Raw genomic sequence first — 12,809 nt, forward strand, 5'->3', positions numbered from 1 at the left:
GTTTCAATCATTTCCTTTAGTCCTTGCGTTCTTCCAGGGGGTGACAGGGTGTATATGTAATGTTGCTGCATGTATTTGTGTGTATGGTGTTGTGGGTGGGGGTGGGGGTGTTGCGTGTGTGTGTGTCACTCTCTTTTCCCTCCCGCCCTCCTCTGTGTGCTAGGTGCAGTAATCACCATGGCCGTCGCCGGCGTCTTTGCTGCTCCTGATACAAGAGGAGGTAGACCAGCATGGGCAGGACCTGTAGTTCGGGCTCCATGGCGTCCTGGTTGTTCATAAAGTGTCGAAAGGTGAGTGGTTTCCGTTCCAAGTCCTGTTTCCGCCGTGTTTTTGATGTCGTTGGTACTGCCCTGGAAAAGGTAGCGGATAGGCGAGTTGTAATACAGTGGGCGGAACCTTGTGTTCCGCCTGTCTGTTGGCGGTTACCGCCGCTGTGTTTGTTTCTATCTCCATGGCGGTCGGAGTGTTAAAGTGGCTGTCTATGTTGGCGGTTTCCGCCATGGTCGTGATTCCATTTTTTTTTTATCCGCCGGCCTGTTGGCGGTATTACCGCTGCTTTGACACCCAGGGTTGTAATGAGGGCCTTAGTCTTGGACATGATTTAAATAAAAAATATTTAAAAATGCCTTTGTTCTCTACTTGGTTGTCCTGGTCTTGCTGCGCAACCTTCTCCTATAGGGCGTTTGCAGTCTGAGGTTAGCAACACTAAGAATGTTGTCTACAATAAATAATTGAACAGTCATGTTATTACCTAGGAGACATCAGCAACAAGTGAATAAAATCAACTCGAATAAAAATTAATCAGAAAATCTCGAAGCTGCTATGCACCCTAATGCACATTTACAAAGGCGCTAAATTGTAGCTCTAGCCTGGTTCTGGGGGAGCAATTTCAAAGTCCCTCAATGATATGGGTACCATGCAGAACGTAACATGGATGGATGGCATCATGTAAAATATCACACGCATGGTTGCCATCAGAAATGGCACCTGCCCAGTGATGCCACAAAAATTTGGTATGTTGTGAAAAATGCCAGGAAGCAGTCAAAGTACCAAAGACATGAGAGATATCCGCAATTTGTGATTACTAACCCATCCGACAAACTCTGATCAGTCCCTGAGACAACTACTGCCTCATCTACTCCTGGTTCCACCCACACAACGTATGGCTGTCATTTCCGGCATAAGCACCAAAAACAAAGGAACATGCCCGACTACCAGTTGCTGTGTTGGGGATGAGACATCCCATCACAAGTAACAACCAAGGGGTGTTTAGAATAAGGACCCCGTCACTGTTGGCCATAATAGTCGTGGCCCTGATGTTAGAGGCAAGGTAATAAAAGGACCAGAGGCGTGGAACTAGTGGTCAGTACGGTACCTCATACGCTGTGTCTATGAGCCTTATTACTGCGCAGAGGAGCATAACACACACGTGGTCACAGACACAACAATTAGTGACGATGGATTATGACACCCTCCCCCCAGCCCCCATGCATTCTCGTGAAGTGCTTTTTTCCGGGTGGTCACAGCGTCTCTGTTCTCCTGGCAGTCGGCCACAGAGCGTGCCCCGCTGCTCCCGGCTCCTGCATGTTGGCCGCGGACTGTGTCCTGCTGCTCCCGGCTGCCCCCATTGTAGCCTCACCTCTTTGCTGCAGAATAAGTGTGTCTTTCTGCTCCTGTCTGCTGCACGCAGCATTGCCTATTGTATTGTATTGTAATCGTATTTATATAGCGCTTACTACCCCTGTCGAAGCGCTTTTCGATGAGTAGCACGCTACTCTGGAACCCAACAAGAATTAGTGATGGATTAGTATTGTTAAATAATGAGTACAGTTTTAGTATTATTATGAGTTAATTTGAGCCGTGGATATGAGAGTTTGTTAGTTAGATTGACTGGAGTAATGGAGGGGTGGAGGAGGAAAGAAATCCAGAAGTGTTAATTGGGAGTATATCCTTCATTTACTCAACCCAAAGGCTTGGGATGAGTAAAGGGGGGCGGAGTGGGAAGAGTATGTGGAAGGGAGAGCATAGTAGCAGGGTGAGATAAATGCAGGAGAAATTTAGTAGGGTTGTGTGGGAGGTCACAGGAGTAGAGTGAGGTTTGGTGAGTTAGATGTGGAAGCGGACAGAGATATTTAGGAGATGAAAGTAGTAGAAGGGATTTGGGATGAGTCAGAGTGAGAATGGAGGATAGTTTGATAGAGACATGACATATGATGATGAGTAGATAAGTGTGATAAGATGAGAGCAGGAATTCATAGAAATCTAGTATAACGACCCACCCAGGAGCCACGCAATGATCCACGAACATGCCAAGCACAGAAAACAACATATACACATACATACATATATATATACACACACACACACACACATACACATGAATACACACACATAATACATAATTAGAACCATGGGTAAAAACAATACTTAGTCAAACAGGTTTAAATAGTGTGTGTGTATTTTATTGTTATGACATAGTAGCAATACATATTTTCTAAAGGAATTATAAATAAATCGAAATATACATATAATCCGAAAAAAATATTTATCAACATAGGCATATGCAGTTCATAGTTGTTTGAATAAGGTGGTTATGAAGGAAAGAGCCAACCCTTGAGTAGTTTTCTGAAGATAAGAAAGTTATATGTGGCTCTTATAGTTTGGGGTAAAGAATTCCATAGTTTGGCTGCTTGGACTGACAAGGATGTACCATGCCTATGCATCTGCAGTCTTCCAGTCTGCTGCACGCAGCATTGTCTGCACTTCTCCAGTGCTTTGCTGCAGGAGGAGCGTGTCCTGCCGCTCCCGGCTGCCCTTCTTTCCTTTGCCAGGGAACGTGCCCTACCAGTCACGTTGCCCGCACCTGGAACGTTGCCCGCACCTGGAACGTTTCAACTGTGTTGCTGCCGGACAGCGTGCCCTGCTTTCTCCTGACTGCATTCACACACACAGCCCAGATCTCCCTGAAACTCTTTTCACCCATGGGCATTTCCTGTTGCTCCCAGCCAGCCCAACACAACAGGTATATTTTGCCTAATTTTTCAGTGAGGCCCTGGGTGTGCATTTTCGACGTTGAATCTCTCTTATATTGCCTCGAGCGTGGTGCACTTGTGTCAAACATGGCACGTACGCCACATACAGAGCCCTGGTATTGTGCAGGAGGTCGTATGAAGGATGGTTGGCAGGACCAACAAGAGGGAACCTTCCCCATCTGAGAGTGCATTAAGTGGCCCCTAATGGTGCAACATTACACCTGTTACCCTGGTTTTTTATCTGGTTAAACATCTATGACGCATTACTCAGCGCTGGTATATCCTGCGCTGTTTGATACAGACTTGTTGTCTAGACTGACATCCTTTGGTGCCCGTCCTCCACAATTTGTGGATGATGTATCCAGAATCTGACCACTCTCACTGCCGCACCTCAAGAACTGACAAAAAACAATGCAGTATGGAGTTGGGGGGTCTGACCAACTAGAAGCTTTTCAAGCAACTAAGTACGTTTGTGATGGATGGCCGTCCGTCTGCTCAGGCGGCAAGATAGAAAGTTTGGGTTGAGTGGCTGGAGACATATTTTGTGGCTATGGCGCTGGACAATGACAGACTGCATCCTATGCTTCTACACCTGGGAGGCTCTACCATTCATAAGCTTGGAAAATCAATTGCAGAAGCTGGCCTGCTTTTCACATATAATACGCTAAAACAGACTCGAACTGCACACTTCGGGCTGCTTGCAAATCCTGATTATGAGCAGTTCTTGTTGTGCCAAGCTCTGCAGCTGCCTGAGGAGTCGTTGGACACTTTCTATGCTTGCCATCAGTGGCGGCCGGCAGTTTTAGGAGGGAGGGCGGTGGCTGCTGTGGGTACTGAAAAGAAAAAGACATGCCCCATACCTGCTACGGCTCCCAAGATATGTTATGGATGTGGAGGGCCCTACCCACACCAGGGGTCCTGCCCTGCACAAGTTGGCTCTGTCAGCTAACTTTAGCTCATTTTGACCCCAGCCACGAATCTGAACTGTGGGTGGATGCAAGACCCACTGGTCTCAGGGATGTCCTGTCACAGAAACAAAGAAATGGCAACTAGGCTCCTGTGGCATATGCTAGTCTTTCTTTGACTGAGACTGAGCAGCGATACTCTCATATTGAAAAGAAAGCCACTACAGTACATTGGGGGTGCTGCCATTTTCATATATACCTCTATAGCCAACCATTCATAGATCATATGGACCACAAACACATTGTCCCTCTGTTCACCGGTTCGTCTTCCGAATGGCCACCAAGTTTTGAGAAGTGGATCCTCCAGGTGCAGGAGTACCACTTCTCAGTGGTGTACCGTCCTAGGGCTCACAATTCTGGATACTATCTGTCAAGACATGCAAGACCAGCCACAGTTGAAGAATCAGACACTGGAGATGTGGAGGATTATGTTCGGCTGGTGGTGAAACGGTCGAGACCACTGCCCATCTCCCTTGTCAAAATCATTGAGGCCACCACTGCAGATGAATGTCTCCAGCTGATGGTTTCTGGAGTGTCATCAGGAAAACTCCAAAAGCCTCCTTTTGTCCAGAGGAAGCATGACAGACCCTGGCATTGTTGCACAGTGTTCGCCTAGAACTGTCTCTCTCTCTGAAAGGGTGCTTATTGAGAGGTCCCCGTCTGGTGATTCCTAGAACACTGTAACAACAGGTGGCCGCTCTCGCTCATACTACCCAACAAAGGGTTGTCAGAACCAAGTCCAGGTTTAGGTGTAAGATATGGTTCCCTAGTTTGGACAACTGGGTGGAACCTAAAGTAAGACATTGCCCGGTGTGCCAAGCTGCTGGTCCTGCAGAGTCGCCGGCACTTATCATTACAGAAACCAGTCCCCCTTTCCCATGGCACAGAGCCAGTGCTTATTTTGGAGGCCTACTAGACGGTAGGCACACACTAGTGATTATAGATGACTTCTCGAAATACCTTGAAGTTGAAATGGAGTCAATGACAGCTAGCCAGATGACACCCCGCTGGAAAAAGGTCATGGCCACTCATGGCCTGTTGAGTAAACTCCGAACCGACAATGATCCCTCTTTTTCCAGTCAGGAGTTTGCTGAATACTTTAAGTTCTTAGGCATTCATCATAGGAAGATTCCACCCTGGTGGCCCCAGGAAAATGGCAAAGTGGAATGCTTTGTGCAAACTTTGAACAAAGTCATAAGAACTGCACTAGCCAATGGTCAGAAGGTGGAGTGTGATCTGTATGCTTTTATGAGAGAATATTGCCTAACGCCACTATCAGGGTGATTCCTAGTGCTCTATGTATGTACCGGATGGTAGGGGACATCATGCCTTATGTAGAATAACCATCAAAACTAAGATCAAGTGGCCAAAGCCCTACATCAATGACATGTACAAAACAATCAAATAGCCACGATCAGATGTGCTCGACAAACACATCGGGGTTGGTGACTTGAGCTTGTCAGGAAACGACATCCAAGGAGTACGTTTTTGTGCCCTTTTGAGATGGACTTCTGGAGTGCAACCTCTGTAAAGGGAACCATGGCAACAGCATGGAAGGATTGTGAAGCTCTCACTAAGAATGTATCTTTTTTTTCAGCTCCACAGGCCACCAGTCGTTAGACCTAGGGATTACCCACTTGTGCTCCAAGTGGAGGACCTGGGAAATGATGATCATTCGTCTTCAAGACGTCCAAAGGGCCATATTTCCTATGAAACAGCCTCTGGAGGCCGACGGGCGCCAACCGCCTCTATACTCTCCAGTTTCCTGCGAAAATGTAAGGAAGGTTCAAACAATGTAGCGGTTCCTGGTGACCCTCTGAAGCGCAAAGAACCAGTAGCCACTTGTGAGAGGGCCCATCAGCAAGGGACAGAGAGATACCATTTTAGACTGCGTCCACTGGAGTCCAGCCATGTGCGAGGATTGGTATTGAACTGAGGAAGCTGTTTAAGCTGACGGCCCTGTTCGCTTCATTCTAATTTGCCACTGTACTCTTTCTCTCGCTCTGGGTTTTTGTAGTGTGTTCTTCTTCTTTGCTGGAATGCTCACAGATGCTAACCTAAGGAGATTCCACGTTCTAGTATGTGCAGTCTCCTGGAGTCAGTTGAGCCTGAGCTTCTTCCCTCAGCGGACCTGTTCCTTGTACTTCTTCCTTCAATAAAACGCGTATCTCCTACCTGGTCTGCAGCGCGTCATCACTTCAATTTGGCGATGAGAGAGTTGTTTCTCGACGAACCTTCGCTGGATTACCCGATTTCGGCTGGTCATTGTACATTCGTTGCACTGCTCACTTTGTCTTGCCGATTCAGATGTGCTGGTGCTTGTGCTGACCTCGACCGCCACCGTGGGATGTTCCGGTGAAGATTTGTGTTTTTATTTTTTTATTTTTCGGCTTTGCGAACACGGCCACGGCCGTTGGAGTGGAGCGCGCTTCGCGTCTCACGAGCGTCTCCTTGGCAACGGACACGCTGAGGAGACTGACGCCGCTTCCGCTAGCGTCTCCGCGTCTCACTGGCGTCTCCTTGGCAACGGACACGCCGAGGAGACTGACGCCACTTCCGCTAGCGTCTCCCAGGAGACGGAGACGCTAGCTCTTGTGTAAACGACCTTGAGGAGACGCAGAGCACGGACGCTGCTTCCGCGAGCGTCTCCTAGGAGACGGAGACGCTAACACCGGTGTGTACTTCCTCGAGCTTCTCTTTGGATACACAGAGACGCGAAGACAGACTCCGCTTCCGCTAGTGTCTCCAAACTACTGGGACACATTTTTCTTTCCGCTTCAGCCTTTATTCAATTCTGTGTTCTGGAAAAACATAAGGCAGTGACGTGTGTAGTTCTGGACACATTTAAAAAAAAAAAAAAAGAAAGAAGTAATTCTCCACAAGGTAGTACTGGACACCATTTTAAAAGGAAAAAAAAGGAAGCAAGAGGAGAACATATTACTATTTTTTTTTCTATTATTTTTACCTTACCTTACCGTGAAGGGTTGTATTAATACTTTGTATATATTGTGAACAGGTCCGGGAAGGGAGGAGTGTTGAATACATTTCCAGTTAGTTAGTATTATAAGGTAGCGCTTTAAGTTACCGTGTATACCTTAAATTTGGCCTCTGATATGGCGCAAGCCAATTTTACCATTGTTCCTCCGCAAGTGTTTTGGGCCATGGGTAATTCACCATCCATCAAGTGGTTGGAGTGGAAGGACTATTTTTTAAATTATTTAGGCGCTATTGATGTAGATAACAAGATGTCTGCAGAACAGAAAAAAGGGATTCTACTACATTCCTTGGGTCCTATGCGTCTAAAAACATACAATAAGATGACCAAAAACCCTGTAAGTGGTGATATTTGCGCTTTTAATGCCGCAATGCTAGATCTCGACAAATATTTTGCTCCAAATGTTTGTGTTGGAATTGTCTGATATAAGTTTTTCCAAAGGAAACAAGAGAAAGGTGAGCTGGTGGATGACTACATTGCGGACTTAAAGAAACTGGATCTTGACTGTAAATTTGGGGCAATTCCTGATGAACTTATTAGAGATCAAGTAGTCATGCATTGCAATAACCAATCTATTCAGGAAAGGCTATGGATAAATGGTGACTCTCCTCTGGAGGAAATTTTAGCCATAGTAAGGAAGGCTGAGATTTATGAAAGATGTTTCTCAGAACTAAAATCTACTGGAAAAAATGAGGATGGCATTTATAAAGTAACTAATCGCAAAACCGGGAAGGGCTTACAGAGTGGAGAAACTGAAAGAAGATGCTACAGACGTGATAACAAGGACCACTTGGCACACTCCAAGTCGTGCCCAGCTTTAAAATTGAAGTGCAACAAGTGTGGAATTGTGGGCCATTTTGCAAAAGTTTGTAAAAATAAAAAGAAAATAGTCAAATGTATATATGAAGGTGAAAATGTTGTAAAGAGTGATACGGAAGAAAAAGCAACAGAACCCAGAGGAATTGATGAGGATAAGAATTTCATTCTCAATATTATGGAGATAAACACCAAGGAAAAACCTATATGTGACTTGGAAATTGGTGGAGTACCAATTACAATGTATGCTGACTCAGGCTCACCCTTCACAATCGTGAATGAGGATGTGTGGAACAAATCTTTTGTGGAAAAAATTGGCAAGCAACTTGCTCCACCGGACATTCAACCAGAAAGTTACACAGGAGAAAAGATTGATGTGTTAGGTTTTAGATGGTTGGCATTCACATTTAAGAACAGGAACGCCAGAGGAAAACTATATGTGGCTAAAAAAGGGCCGTCAGTTCTGGGTTGGAAGGATCAAGGACAGTTGCAAATGATTCTGGATCCAAACGGCAAAGAAAAGGTTTTAATGGTGAATGATAAATGCTCATTGACGTCCAATATAGAAACAAAATTCCCAAAAGTCTTTAGCAAGGGTTTGGGGAAACTTACTGGTTTCGAGCACCAATTTATATTAAAGAGGGAGGCTGTACCAAAAGTTCATAAGGTCAGAACTGTGCCAATCATGCTCAGAAAAGAAGTTTCAAAGGAACTGGATAAATTAGTATTAATGGATGTGATAGAGCCAATTGAAAGTTCGGAATGGATTTCGCCTGTAGTAATAGCTTGGCGCAGCAATGGAAAAATCAGTTTATGTGTAGACTTAAGATACCTAAATAATAATATTCTGATTGATCGGTTTCCTCTACCTAAGATTACGGAAATGGTTTCTAGTCTTGAGGGAGCATGCTGGTTTTCTACTATTGACCTGTCATCTGCTTATCATCAGGTTCCCTTATCTGAGGATTCTAAAGGACTAACAGCCTTCATCACACCTTTTGGGTGCTTTCAATACAAGAGGATGCCCTTCGGTCTTGCGTCTGCAACAGCTGTTTTTCAACGACTAATGCACAACATTTTTGGGAAATTCAAAGGGGTTATGTGCTTCCAAGATGATATATTAATTTTTGAGAAAGATAAGAGTATGCATGATGAGCGGTTGAACATGTGTTGGAAGTGTTAGGTGATAAAGGGTTAACAGTGGAACTGAGTAAGTGCAAATTCGCGAAAAGGAGTGTGGAGTATTTGGGTCATGAGATAAGTGGTGAGGGTGTTAAACCTAAGGCATCCTTGGTGAATGCTATTGTGGGGGTGTCACCTCCTGTGACTAAGGATGAGGTAAGATCATTTTTGGGCATGGCGGAGTTTTGTGCCAAATTTATTCCGAACTTTGCCAGCAAGGTTTATAACTTAAGGTCTTTACTTAAAAAGAACTCTCCATTCATGTAGAGTGAGGCGTGCAATCAAGAGTTTGAGAAAGTGAAAAGGGATTTAAGCAAGGCAGCATGTTTGGGAAGTTTTGACCCTAAGTTAGATACCTTTGTTACCACGGATGCAAGTAATAAGGGCCTAGGTGCCGTTTTGTCTCAAAGGGATTGCAATGGTAAGGAAAGGATTATACTTTTTGCTTCCAGGTCATTGTCCCCATCAGAAGAGAAGTACTCTGTTAAAGAAAAGGAAGCCTTAGCCTGCGCTTGGGCTTTGGAGCACTTCCGAGCATTTGTGTGGGGCAAGGACATAACTATTCGGTGCGACCAAAAACCTTTAATTAAACTACTTACAAAGAAGGAAGTGTACTAGCTTCGGCTAGGATCTCAAGGTTGTCCATGCGCTTAAAGGATTACACTTATTGTATTGTGTATGTACCTGGTAAGAGTCATGTAATGGCGTATTGTCTATCCAGATTACCTAATTTGCTGGAAAGGTGTGTTGAGGACCCGTGGTATGAGTGGAGTGTAGCTCTCGTACAAGATTCTGGTAGCCCTGCACTTAGTGAAGATAGTTGGAGGAAAGAAATGGAGGTGGACACTAATTTATAGTCTGTTTTGAAATACGTTTTAGAAGGATGGCCTAAGAAGGATCAGCTGTCTGAACAATGCAGAAGTTTTTGGGAGGTTAGGAACAAACTCTCTTTTGTGAGTAATGTTATTTGGAGAGGTGATAGAATTATTCCTCCATCTGGTATGAGAAGCAATTTTAGAATTATGTCATGAGGGCCATTTTGGCATTGTTAGAACTAAGTCTGTGGTTAAGGAGTTGTTTTGGTGGCCAGGGGTTGACAAATCAGTGGAAAGATTTGTCATAACTTGTCATGTGTGTTCTTCTGCTGACAAGAGTTTGTGTACCCTAAGACCACCTATGCAGCAAACGTTCATACCTAGGCAACCATGGGAATATGTCGCTATTGATCTCTTAGGTCCGGTGGGTAGCTCTCAAGAGTTTGTAATAGTTATTGTTGATTTGTTTTCTAAGTGGCCTGAAATTGGTATTTTGGAGAGAGCAGATACCACCAGCGTGTTGGAGTTTTTGGATAAGGTTTTCCTTGCTGAAGGCATTCCTTCTAAATTATTGAGTGATAATGGTGTACAGTTTATGTTGGATGCTGCTAAGAAGTATTTTAGGAGAGTGGGAATTGAGCACAAAACCACTTCATTGTACAATGCCAGTGGCAATGGTGCAGTAGAAAGGTTCAACAGAGTTATTGAGGGTATAATTCAAGGTGCGATGGATGGTGGTGAGGATTGGCTCATTGCCGTCTTTAAAGCAATGTCGGCATATAGGATTACTGAGAATGCTACAACTGGACTCACACCTTTCATTGTTATGAGGGAAAGAATTCCGAGAAGCAAACATAACCCAGCTTGGTTGGTAAAGACTGGTATCCAACACTGGTCTATGGAGAAAGTAAGGGACAGTTTTGATAAGCCTCTAGAGAAATCAAAGTCTTATTATGACAAGCTACATCATGTCAAGTCAGTGGTAATCAACGTAGGAGATTGGGTTAGAGTTAAAAAAAAACTTATAAGGTAAGGAAAGGTGAGAACCAGTACTTTATTCCTGAACGAGTTATGGAGGTTTTGCATAATGCTGTAAAACTGAGTGATGGTAGGGTGTGGAATCTTAAGCGCATTGTTCTACTTAAGAATGGACAGGAATCTAGCTGTAGCGAAGTCCACATTGACAGTAAGAGGTACGAGAAGGGAAGAGCAGAATGGTTGGAGGATGAGGTTATGATTCACGATGCATTAAATAGGCATGCGTCTCCACACGTGCTAGATGATCATGCTTTGTGTGAGGAGGAGGATGTGATGAGTGGCTCAGTAGCTGACTCTGAGAGTGGGGATTTCAGTGTATCTGATCGGGTGCCGCAGTGTGACTCTGGAGGTGGTGTTTCGTGTGAATCGGGCTTGGACTTCAGGAAGGAAAAAGGAAAGTGACACCTCCCCGTTGGTTAAAGGATTATGGGGGTTATTCTAACTTTGGAGGAGGTGTTAATCCGTCCCAAAAGTGACGGAAAAGTGACGGATTTACCACCAGCCGTATTACGAGTCCATTATATCCTATGGAACTCGTAATACGGCTGGTGGTATATCCGTCACTTTACCGTCACTTTTGGGACGGATTAACACTCCTCCAAAGTTAGAATAACCCCCTATGTGTTAGGATATATAGCTAACTTTTCTAATTTTCATGTTCCATGTTCGGAAGTAATTTTTCTTGAGTTTTATTTTTTTTATTTATTTTTATTTTTTTTGTTTTGGGAAAGAAGGGGGATATGTAGTGTGCTATTCTTCTTTGCTGGAATGCTCACAGATGCTGACCTAAGGAGAGTCCACGTTCTAGTAGGTGCAGTCTCCTGGAGTCAGTTGAGCCTGAGCTTCTTCCCTCAACGGACCTGTTCCTTGTACTTCTTCCTTCAATAAAAGGCGTATCAGCTACCTGGTCTGCAGCACGTCATCACTTCAGTTTTTGACAGAAATATACCAATGTGCGTTTGTTTTGTGCGGAGAGTTACGTTTCAGTTTGTTATTTATTTATTTTTTTTAATGTCTGGATAAATGAGGAATATTATGTTCGGGATAGGACATCTCATCACATATAACAACCCAAGTGTGTTTGGAAAATGGATCCCGTCCCTGTGGCCGTGATGTCAGCTGCAAGGTAATGAAAGGAGCCGGGGGCGGACCTCGTGGTCAGTATAGTACCTCATCCGCGGAGCAACAAAACGCAGACCAGATCACAGACACAACACCAATCTTGAACTAACCGTGATAAGATGCAACCAACGCACACTTTCATCACCTGTGGCCCTATACCACTCTGCAATTTCTGCTCTTCATCCCCAGCTTTTTCTTCCCCTCCCAGTATCTCTCTCCTTGCTTACATTCCTCCCTCTCACCCTCCCTCCCTCGCTCCTCCACATCCAAAACGGCAGGCAACAGCACCCTACAATCGACAGCTTGGCAGGAGACAAGATATCGCCGTCCACTCCGCGAGGAACTCACCTAAGAAGCCTCTCCTACGTGGACGACACCAGGATTGGATGCGGTGTCATCAGTGCTCCAATCAGAGGTCACGTTGCACACTAGTTGTACCGCCCACTGCGAGACGACCCTCCTAGAGTATGTTCAGCCATGGTATTGGTTGGTGTGCGACCCGGAAGTGCTAAAATTATGGTCAACTAACACCCGTTAAAACATTAGCTACGGACAACCGACATGAGGCTGAATTCACGGATAGTCCGTGTAAGTAGCGAAAATCCTAACCCTTTCCCTCATTACATACAGCAGTCTTATCTCACTACATCCTTTCCATGCAAATCATGGGGGTAGTTTAACTGTCCCCCAGAGAAGGGTCAAGGCGCGAGTGCTGTCACTCAGAAGAAGAAATGGGGGTGGGTAGAACCCTGCAGCTCAGAGGGGGGATTGGTTAATGGCTTTTCGTTCCTAAGGATGGGGGATCATGGGCTCGGTTAAGAAGTGTTCCTCACAGAAGGCAGCA

General features: G+C 45.0%; 1 protein-coding gene across 4 annotated transcripts in view; it reads left to right on the forward strand.

The window, feature by feature from the left end:
* The first annotated feature begins 12,429 nt into the window (after window positions 1-12,429).
* GLCE (glucuronic acid epimerase) overlaps window positions 12,430-12,809 on the forward strand; it is a 366,778-nt gene continuing 366,398 nt past the window's right edge. For 2 of the 4 annotated variants that reach the window (XR_011201376.1, XM_069222922.1), the window contains exon 1: window positions 12,430-12,553. The gene's annotated coding sequence lies outside the window, so the exon portion shown is untranslated. The remainder of the gene's footprint in view (window positions 12,554-12,809) is intronic. The other 2 variants (XR_011201377.1, XM_069222923.1) reach the window with 1 other exon arrangement.

Source organism: Pleurodeles waltl, chromosome 3_1, assembly GCF_031143425.1.
Source record: "Pleurodeles waltl isolate 20211129_DDA chromosome 3_1, aPleWal1.hap1.20221129, whole genome shotgun sequence".
Classification (NCBI taxonomy): Eukaryota; Metazoa; Chordata; class Amphibia; order Caudata; family Salamandridae; genus Pleurodeles; species Pleurodeles waltl.